This window comes from Carcharodon carcharias, chromosome 9 (genome assembly GCF_017639515.1).
Source record: "Carcharodon carcharias isolate sCarCar2 chromosome 9, sCarCar2.pri, whole genome shotgun sequence".
Taxonomy (NCBI): domain Eukaryota; kingdom Metazoa; phylum Chordata; class Chondrichthyes; order Lamniformes; family Lamnidae; genus Carcharodon; species Carcharodon carcharias.
In genome coordinates, this window is record NC_054475.1 from 12249350 (window position 1) to 12260790 (window position 11441).

General features: G+C 41.5%; 1 protein-coding gene across 3 annotated transcripts in view; it reads right to left on the reverse strand.

Annotated features, from left to right (window-relative positions):
- The window catches only part of elk4 (ETS transcription factor ELK4), a 56471-nt gene that overhangs the window by 39130 nt on the left and 5900 nt on the right, over nucleotides 1-11441 (reverse strand). The window lies entirely within an intron of this gene.

Genomic DNA, 11441 nt, shown 5'->3' on the forward strand with positions numbered 1-11441 from the left:
TCATTGTATCAACAACCTCTGAACTAAACCACTCTAACACTCTAATAGTAAAACCTCTTTCATGGAGCCAACTTTATTATTGCTTGGTAACTGCTAGAAAGGTGTCAGTTTTCACCCCACTTCTTGAATGCTGTATTCAAAAAATGCAAATGCACACTATCTCTTTTACATATCAAAACTAGTACCCAAAGCACCCAGACTAGCTGACCTTAATCTAACTAAGACACATCCACAGACTAAACCTCTATTTTAAAAGAAAAATATTTTCCAAAATATTATATACCTTAATAATTTCATGACAGACACCTTTGCCAGTAAGATCTGATTGATATACTTGGGTGAAGACCAAATACTCAAAGCACAAAACAGCAACACACAAAAGATAAAGAGACAGGAACCTGGTTGAATAAAGTAGTAATCCTTGGTATACCGCCGAGTTTCCAATCTTAAAATATTGTTGGAGGGAGGGAATCTGTTGGAGGAAGGGAATCTAGAGTGATGTGAAGGGGGACTGGACTTAACGTCTTACAAAAGAATGCCCAGGAAGTGAAATAGATCATCCATCCATCCGATGACGAGTCACGGAGTAGGATGAGTGTATCAAGAGTTTGGGAAATGGCAGAAATATTTTCATAGTATTGCACAGTATTTACAGCAGAGAAACTGGCCAATTGGCCCAACTAGTCTATGCCAGTGCTTATGTTTCATACGAACCTCTACTCACTGACCTTCATCAATGCATCCTTAAGAGAAATACTAGTCATAATCTTGTTGGTAAAATTACAAACATGCCAATTGTCAAAATTTTGACAGCTATGTAGATACTTGCTTTCTCAATTCTTCAGTTGTCAGTTTTAAATTTTTTAAATTAATTCATTCATGTGATGTTGATTTCACTGGCAAGGCCAACATTTCTCTAGTTGCCCTGGAGAATGCGGTGGTGAGTTGATTTCTTGAATTGCTGAAACCCTGTGGCGACTATACTACCACAGTACTGTTCAGGAGGGAGTTCTAGGATTTTGACCCAGTGACCATGAAGGGACAGCCGATATATTGCCACCAGGGTGGAGTGTGGCTTGGAGGGAAACCCAGAGGCGGTGGGAAGTTGCATGTGATGCATTGTGTGTGTGTAAAAGGGTAGGGAGTTGATGGATGGGGTACCGTGTGTTAAGAGATGGGGAGGTGGATGGGTACAGTGTAGGTGTAAAAGGGTGAGGAGTTGCTGAATGAGATACAGTGTGTGTGAAGGATTGGGGAATTAGATGGGATATAGTGTGTGTGAAGGATTGGGGAGTTGATGGGGTACAGTGTTTCCCTGGTCTGGGTCTAGGTCAGAGTGCCTTTGAAAATGGGGGAGAAGTTGATTATTATAGAACTGTGAGGTAATTTTCAGATGAGCAATGGTCTGTTGAAAATCCAAATGTCACTTTGCTTGCTCTTTTTTCATAGGTTAAAATCCAGTCAACTGTGAATGATAAAAGTGCTTAAAATGATCCAGACTATCACATTCCTAATGTAAAAATACAACATTTTCTGCAGAAGCGTGCCATGAACCCTGTTAATTGTGCATCCAACAGTTGATTTTTTTTTTTTGCCTTCAGCCCTTCATGTTATTCTGTTTATTGTCTACAAGTAAAGGAATGTTTTGTATCCCAACATCAAAAAAGTACAAAGACCGAGGAACAGCTTGTTTATACATGTAGGCCAGTCTAGTATTTCTGTTTTTCTTCAGAAGCTATTGCTAATTTTCAAGGTTGCAATGTAGGGAATAGATATTCAACCAATGTGGGTAAAAAGGTTGGGACCTTAGAGTTCAGAGAAAGGTTGCCTTGGCTACTTCTGACCCTGCAAGGAGCTAAGGATACCGAGCAAAGGCTGTCAAATGGAGTTAAGATGCAGATTTACCATGATGTAATTGAATTGCCAAGGAGTCACCAAGCACCTCCAACACCTAGAAGTTACCCACTCTGAGTTCCTTTCTAACTTACACACTATCCTGATTTGGGCATTCTATCACCAATGCCTTCATTGTCACTGGGTCCTGGAGCTCCCTACCTAACAGTACTGTGGGTGTGTTTTCACCACATGGGCTCCAGCCATTCAGGAAGATGGCCCACAACCACCTTCTCAAGGGCAACAAATGGCAGTCTTATCAGTGATATCCATACTCCGTACACGAGTGAAAAGAACAGCAGGCTGGAGAAACTGAATGCCTGACACTCACTCATAATGTTTCTACATTTGTGTGTTCCTTTTTTTAAACTGAGTCCAGGACTCTGTGAAATACATTGAGAGGACAAATGATGGGGAGATGGGGGCATAGTGGTAATGTCACTGGACTAGTTATCCAGAAGTCTAGGCTAATGTTCTGGGGACATGGGTTCAAATCCCACCACGGCAGCTGGTGGAATTATTCAATCAATAATTTGGAATTGTAAAAAAGCTAGCCTGAGTAATAGTAACTATGAAACCATTGTCAATTGTTGTAAAAACCCATCTGGTTCATTAATGCCCTTCAAGGAATGATATCTGCCATCCTTACCTGGTCTGGCCTACATGTGATTCCAGACCCACAGCAATGTGGTTGACTCTTAACCGTCTACTGAAATAGCCTAGCAAGTCATTCAGTTCAAGGGCAATTAGGGATGGGCAACAAATTCTGGACTTGCCAGTGATGCTTGCATCCCATGAAAGAATTTAAAAAGAGCCTCCCACAAATGGGAGCCAATTTGAGCGCAATAAAATCCCACAAACAGCACTATGATGAATGACCAGATGGTCAGTTTTCTTTTGGGAGATGTTGGCTGAGATTTAAATATGGGTCAAGACACCAGATCTTATACATCCACATCAGAAGGCACACAATAAACATATCAACCAAAAGATGGCACATCCAACAGTTGAGCACACTCTCAATGCTGCACTGGAGTGTCGGCCTAGATTTTGTGTTCAAGTATCTGGAGTGACAGTTAAGCGCATAGCTTTCTTTATATTACAACAATGACAGCACTTCCAAAGAACTTTATTGGCTGAACTTCACTTTAGGACATCTCAAGGTCATGAAAGATGCTACAGAAGTACTTTCATTTTTTCTGAATCAGAGGCAAGTGTGTTTCAACTAAGCCACAGCTGACTTTAAGTAGTTAATGTCTGCACTAAGATGAGGCAATTGGAAAATCTAGGCCAGCATTTGAGATAGAGAAATAGGCAGGCAAACATAGAGGCACATGCTTAGATGGGGTGACTGAAAGAGAGAGGGAAAGAGAGATACACACAGAGTGACTGAATGGGAAACACACACACACAGATAATGTGAGAGAGAGATACACACACACACAGATAATGAGAGGGAGAGAGATACATACTCACATAGAAGGAGATATGTGCGATAGAGAGAGAAACGCACAGATGGACAGAGAAAGATATGCTGAGAGAGAAAGAGAGAGAGAGAGAGAGAGACAGATCTGCACAGATAGAGAGAGATCCACAGAAATAGACAGAGAGATTGAAGGAGATATGCACAGATTGAGAGCAAGTGAGATACTCATGTAGAGAGATACACACAAATAGACAGCGATATATATGTGGATAGAGATCCATAAAGATAGCAAGTTATATTTAGGCAGCTAGACATACACACAGATATAGTGAAAAATACAGAGGGAGACAAAATAAAAGTTGGGTAGACAGAAACACCCAGATTGGTACTTTAATATTTGTTATATAGTCTAAATGGTTACCACACCTGCCTCTCTTGTTAATGAATGTTCATGTAAGCAGATTTATTTATGCAGCTGAAGTTGCTATTTATATATATGTTACCTACCATAGCTGAGCAAAATGCTATTCAATATTTTCCAGGAAATGCCATTCATTTGGAACATCCCTGTTGTTTATGAAGAGAAGCCAAGAGCCAGCAGTGTGTATTTTATTGTTTAGCTCTGATTCCTGGCCCATGTAACCAACTGGAATTGGGATGGGGTAGTGTGGATTAAAAAAAAAGAGATTTCAGCGTTCTTGGATAGAGTTTATCAATCCTCCAGAACTGAGGATCAATCTCTTGGACACCAGTATGAGCAAAACATAGTTGAAAATTAGAGAGGCATTGAAAATGTGTTTTTCTTTCATTTTATTTGTATACCTCTGTTTGTGTTATAAATATATTGGAAATGGTATATAAAAAAAAATGACTGTTTGACTGATGGTCAAGAATCATCCAATCCACTTTCTAGTTGGTCTGGGGAGGCAAATATACCGTGAGGATGGACAGGAGACCAATCGTATGGACGGGTCATGTGGGAACATTTCCGGAAATACATTTGACCGGAGTGGATAACCCTGGCCTGAATTTTATGTTGATCGGGTGAGCGCGCACCCAAACCGAACGCATGTGAGATTGCACGAAATGATGTTGGGAGTGCATCCTTTCACCATGCGCATGAGCGATATTGAGGCTCCAACTCCTGCATGCGCCTGTCAACAATTAAGGTCATTGAAAACCCTATTGTCCACGATTTTACGTTGCCTCGTCCAAGAGTGGGATGAAGTGTCCAGGGTGATATATAATAAAAAAAAGATATCTGGGATCTGATTTTTTTTGAGTTCTGCTGTCAGGTGCTTGAATGTGCTGCATAGACACAGTTTGGCGCATTTTTTTATGCCATTTAATCTGTCCGGGTCTGCAACTCCCCGAGGCAGCTCCGCAGCAGCTGCCTGCCTTCAGGGAGCTCGCTGGAAGCGCCCACCCGCACCCTCACTTCTGTTGGCGCCCTCCTTCTGTCCAAGCCCTTGGCAGCACTGAGGCTCTCTCAGCGCCTGTTTCACGCTGGCTGGCTGTTATTTGGCCAGCTGGCGTGAAATTGCGTTCGGGGTCCAATCTCGGGCGGAAGCATGCTTCATGTCTGCTTCCAGGTCTGCCGAATTGTGCACATGCCAAGCGTGAAATTCAGGCCCCCGTCTTAGAAGTGAATTTAGCTTTTATCAGCATAAGTCAATATTGGGTCATGGCGAGTCGGGTGCCCATGTTAGACTCTGCCTGATTCTTGCCTGGCGAGTAAAATTGGAATGACTCTTGTACATACCCCACGGTTCCTCACTTCTGCAAGTTAAAACTGATCATATTAACTGTTAAATGGTATAGAAAAGGTAAATCCAGAATATTAATTAATAAAACCAGGAGCAAATCATGTAAATCACAATTGATGCAAAACACATTCAAAGACAACAACATCTATATTTAAAAAGATAAAAATTTTGAATATCCTTCCTGTGTTCTTGAGAAAGAAGCACATGCACCAAAGACTGCATTAATCAATAAACAATGCTGCCGCAGGCTCAATTGGGTCAACTAACTGATCTCCTGTGGCATCACCCACAGATGGTGTAAGGCACAGCTTAGCCTTGATGTTGCTAAAGTGGAACTGAGAGGGGTTTGGTTCAACTAAGCATAGCCTGAGGTCAATTACAGCCTAATCGCTGAGAGAATTTTCTTTATATTGGCAGCTGTTGGTTAATCCTTGGATTCAGCTTAAACCAGAAAACTACCAGGAAATTGCCACCTTTATTTAACATATATTTTTAACATTGAAGTGTTTTAAAGAATTATGGGTACTGCACATGCTATTTTCACAATATATAAATTGTTCAATAACAATATACTGTCATGCTGAATAATACATTTGTTGTATGATGGTCTTAATTCATGACCTCAAACTATTACCATTAACCCTGCAACCCCCAATTTGAGTGATTGACTTGGACTCACCAATACTTCACCCTAATGTCATGTAACTCAGAATGCTCTCTGGGGCAGAACTCAATTTTCGAAGAGCAGATTCATAAATTGGACCGCTATATATTCCCCACAGCTCAAATGGAGTACAATGGGAACAATTTTCACCTTCATGGAATTAAGAAAAGCTTGCATTTATAAAGCCTCTTTCACAACCTCAGAATGACCCAAAGTGCTTTGCAGCCAGTGAAGCACTTTTGAAGTGAAGTCACTGTTGTAATGTAGGAAACACAACAACCAATTTGCGCCCTTCAAGCCCCCACAAACATAAATGAAATAAATGACCAGAGCATCTGAATTAGAAACCCAAATGGTGGGTATAATATAAATGAATACAAATATAATATTTGAGTGACAGTTTGTCACAGTGAAAGTGGAAGTTAGTAACAATATGAAAAATTGGGGCTGTTATTAAAATCCTAGAGACAATATATATTACACTCCTATTATAGTTTGTCCACTGTCCGTAAGTGACATCACTCAACAGGACATATTGGAAAACTAAATCCCAGCTCCTCTATCAATCACACACCTTATTAAATTCTTCATCATCAGTCAACAACAACAACAACTTGTATTTATATATAGTGCCTTCAATGTACTAAAATGTCCTAAGTTATTTCATAGCAGCATTATCAAACAAAGCTTGGCACTAAGCCACATAAGTAGACCTTAGATCTGATGAAAATTTGGTCAGAGGTAGGCTTGAAGGAAGAGAGAGATAGAGAGAGGCGGAGAGGGTTAGGGAGGGAATTCCAGAGCTTAGATAACTGAAAGCATGGCAGCTAATGATGGAGCGTTTAAAATCTGAGATGGGCCAGAGGCCAAAATTGGAGGAGCATTGAGATCATGGGGGGGGGTGGGGCGGTGGGATGTAGGGCTGGAAGAGGTCACAGAGGTAGGGAGGGGCAAAGCCAAGGAGGGATTTGAAAACAAGGATGAGAATTTTAAAATTGAGGCATTGTCAAACTGACAGCCAACGTGGGTCAGTGAGCGCAGGGATGATGGGTAAATGTGGACTTGTAACAAGATAGGACACAGGCAGCAGAATTTTGGATGAGCTCAAGTTTACGGAAGGTGGAAGATGGGAGGTTGGCCAGGTGAGTATTGAAGTAGTCAAGGCTAGAGATAACAATGGTATTCATAAGGGTCTCAGTGGCATCCTCTACCATGCAGCTCTCACAAGCATACAACATACATACACAGAGTGCAAATGTAGGCATACAGTACTAGGTTTGAGTGAATTCTTGCCTTCTAGTCTTTCTACAGGAATTGGCACAGAAACATATGTTGAGGCAATCAATGCCAGATGTAGATAAATCACCAGATTGTGCATTACACTGCATCTTGCTCCTATCATAGCCTCACAGGGCAGCCAACTGGGAATCATGGCAATCTGAAGGAATGAAGTGCAGTTGTAAATTTCCAACTTTCCCTGAGATGGCTTTATCCGTTGAGAAGGCCGGAGATGATTTGAAATGATATCCCAGTGACAGGATGCAGAAACCCTCATCCTGGAGGACAGGTCTGGATTCAATTAAAAACTATATTTTTCTCAGTGCATTCTGCAAAGACATACAGGCCTGGAAAGTCCCAAGTACTGTGCCATTTCTGTGATAGTTTATTCAGTGTTGTCCAATAGAAATTATTGGCTAGCCGCATGCACTAATTTTAGCAGAAAATGCCTCACACGATACAAGCAAATGTACTTCCCATATGTATGTTAACTGGATTTCACATGTGCACATTTACTGAACAAACATCTACCACAATCAGAAGCAGGGCAAAGCTCTCACAACGATCGAAAATACACACACCCTTTCTCCAAACCTCCTAACCTTTTTGCACATTTGTTGATTAAGTTCACACGCAGTATTATTTACTAATCATAAATTCAACTATCCTCATTTGGATCCCCAACTAGTCACATGTGGCTAATTGGACAATGCTGAATTAATTAAGGGTAGCATTAAGGGCACTACAATTAGCCTCAGAACATGTGGATTCTTTTTCAATTCGTTCCCAGGATGTGGACTCGAGTTGCCCCAAATGGCTCCATTCAGAGTCAACCATGTTGGCATGGGACTGGAGTCAAGTGTAGGCCAGACATGGTAAGAATGGTAGGTTTCATTCCTTAAAGGGCAATAGTGACACAGTGGATTTTGATGACAATCCGTGAGTTTCATGGTTACTTTTAATGATACAGCAACAACTTTCATTTATAAAAGAATCTTTAATGCAATGAAAATTCCCAAGTTGGTCCATGGGAGCCATTATCAGACAGAATTTGACACTGAGCCACATAAGTGAATATTACTGCAGGTGACCAAAGGCTTGGTCAAAGAGGTAGATTTTAAGAAGTGCCTGACTAGGAGGAGAGAATGTTTCTGGGAGGGAATGCAAGAGCTTAGGTCCAATGAATCCAAAGGCACGTCCATCAATGATGGAGCGAAGGAGATTGGAAATTCTCGAGATGCCAGAATGTGAGGGGCACAGAGATCTCAGAGGGTTGTTGGAGGTGACAGAGAGAGGTAGAAGGGTGCACATCACTTTTTATTTACAGGCCAGTTTTTTATTTCCAGATCTCAGCTGAATTCATGGCATAGCCACTCACTTGTCTAATAACACTGCCACTAAACTATTAAGTCCCATGGAAGGAGGAGAGAGAAAAAAATGTTATCTAGTTATCCATGAATGGGTTTGTGTGTCTTACCTGTGACAGTCTGCAAGTGTGCTCCAGTAAGGATCACTCAGCAATCATTGCATCAGGGCACAATGCGGGATGTAAATTGACTTGTGAGGTGCAGCTCACAGCTAAACTTGAGCATATGTTGTTGGAAGCCCATTGTACGAATTTGCACTGGAGAGAGGTTACCATTTAAAAAGTTACTTTCTTTTGGCCTAGGAGAAGCAATGATGCAGTGCATCATCTGAGTCAGACGTCTGTGGGTTCAGAACCCATTCCGGGGACTTGAGTACACAACGCAGCCTAAAACATCAGTGCAGTACTGAGGGAGTGCTGCACTATCAGAGATGTCATGTTTTGGATGACTGAGGTCCTGCCTCCCCTCTCAGGTGGATGTAAAAGAGATAATGGCATTATTTTGAAAAAGAGCAGGGGGGCAATCAAGGCCTCCTAGTGTGCAGGTCAATGTCTATCACTCATTCAACATCACTAAAAGGGATTATCTGGTCTTCACCACACTGCTGTTTGTGAGAGCTTGCTGTGCACAAAATAGCTTTTGGGTTTCCAACATTACAACAGTAACTACACTTCAAAAAGTACCTCATTGGCTGGGGAGCACCTCAGGATGTCTCAAGGTTGTGAAAGGTGCTACATAAATGCAAGTCTTTCTGTTTTTATATTTGTCATCCCATTGTAGTGTCTAGGTCGAACCCATTACTTCCCCAGTTCCTCACATGATTTCGATACCTCAGCCCTGAAGTGGGGTACATGAGTTTTCCTACATGAAAGAAGTTTCCACTAATGTTCTCTCGCCCCATGCATCAGTGCCCCAACTGTGAGGACCATCCTTAAAGATCAGCCATCAAACTGCTGGTACCTTGCACAAGCTCCTAGCCTATGTGCATGAGGCTCAATAGTAACACCAGGAAATTCAACCATATGAGGAATCACAGCTGTGCATGGTTCTGTATTCCCCTTGATGTCCAGTTACTTTGCAACTGTGATAGGAACATAGGCCATTCAGCCCCTTGAGCCTCTTCTGCCATTCAATGAAATCATGACTTTTTGTTATTTGCTCATGGGTGGTCACTACTAAGGCCAGCATTTATCGTCCATCCCTAACTGCCCTCGAGAAGGTGGTGGTGAGCCAGTTTCTTGAACTGCTGCAGTCCACTTGGTGTAGTAACAACCACAGTGCTATTGGGAAGGGAGTTCCAGGTTTTAACCCAGTGACAGTGAAGGAACAGCGATATTATTCCAAATCAAGATTTATTGGACTGATTTGTATCTTAACTCCATTTACCCATTCTGGTTCCACCTTCCAGAATAACCTTAACTAATAAAAATCTACAAATACCAGTTTTGGAATTTTCAATTCACCCCCAGTCACAACAGCATTTTTGTAGAGGAGAGAGTTCCAAATTTGCACTATGTGTGGTGAAGTGCTTCCTGACATCATCCTTGAATGGACCAATTTTAAGGTTATGATCCCATGTTCTGGACTCCCACCCCCAGAAGAAATGTCTTTTCTTGCAATCTAAGCTAGCAACTTCTTTAATCATCTCAAACATGAGATCAATGGGTAACGATCAGGAGCTGGAATTGTTGCCGATTTTCTGATCCAGCGCCTCAAATGGTGCGATCAGTCATCTCAACACAGATGACAAACTGACAATAGCTAGGTATGTACCTTCTGCAGCCATTCCCTTGGCACCCTGTGAACTGTCGTGAATTTCAATCTCTCCAATTCAAGAACAGACTACCAACGAACACACAGTAGAAACACAAACTGACCCTCTCAATCACCAGCTCAGTACAGTACACTCATTCTACACAGCAGTCAGGACTGCAAATCTCAGGTTGCTATTTTGCAGGTGTTCTTCTGTTGTTTTGCACACAGACCATACTCTGATACAATAGATAATGGGGTTCTTAGTGGTACATTAGTGGTGGGATTTATCTCGGCTTCCCCGCAAAAATAGAACACTGGCCCAGATTTTGATTGAAGAAATAATGGTTTATGAACAGCACCTGCCATTATGAATGCACAAATCAGTCAGCAATTTGTAGCAAGGAAGAGATACCCTGTGAAATGCAAACCTCAACAAATTGCTGGCCAATTTGAGCTGCTGCACCATTAAGCTTCACGAAAATAGCATCTTTACCTCCCTGTGAGTTTCATGAAGTTGCTACATGTGAACATTAATTACCAGTCAAATGCACCACAGAAATTTAAGTCTAGTAATTAAAAACACAAGTCCCCTTTTAATAATGTACTAATTGTTAATTACTGCCAGCCAAGCTCTCCTATCCAGAAAGAGAGCTTCCAAGCGTCTCATTCCTTCAGGATTTGAACTTACTGAGCTGATTTTAAAAATTACTGATTTTAAAAGTAATTTTTTCTTAATTTTCTGTATCTTTTTCTCTCAATCTTAACCCAATCTTTCTTCCCCTCGCTTTATTTCTCTTTGCGTGACCGATTGGACGGGAATTCATTCCTCTTCACGGTCCTTCCTTTGTTTATTTCTCAAGCTTTGAATATCATTGATTAAGGAGATAGACTGTTGGTCACATCGTTACCAAGGTACCAGATGTCCCACTGCCCTCAGCACACCATTGTCATCTCACATTTCCAGCAACTTGGTGGGCATCACCTTTTAAAAACCTAAATGTGTGCAAACAAGGCTACCAGGGCTCACCTCGCAGGATGGCACAGAGCACTTTACAGCCAGTGAAGTAATTTTGAATTATCACTGTGCAATGTAGGCAATGTGGTAATTGATTTATGCACAGAAGGGTTCCACAAAAAAAAAAACATGTTTTAATGATGCTGGTTAAGGGGTAAATGTTGGCCAGAACTTCTCGGCTCTCTTTCAAAGATTGTCGTGGGATGTTTTACTAGCCACTGGAGAGGCTAGTTCAAACCTCAATTTAAGGTTCCATCAGGAAATCAGTATCTCTGAC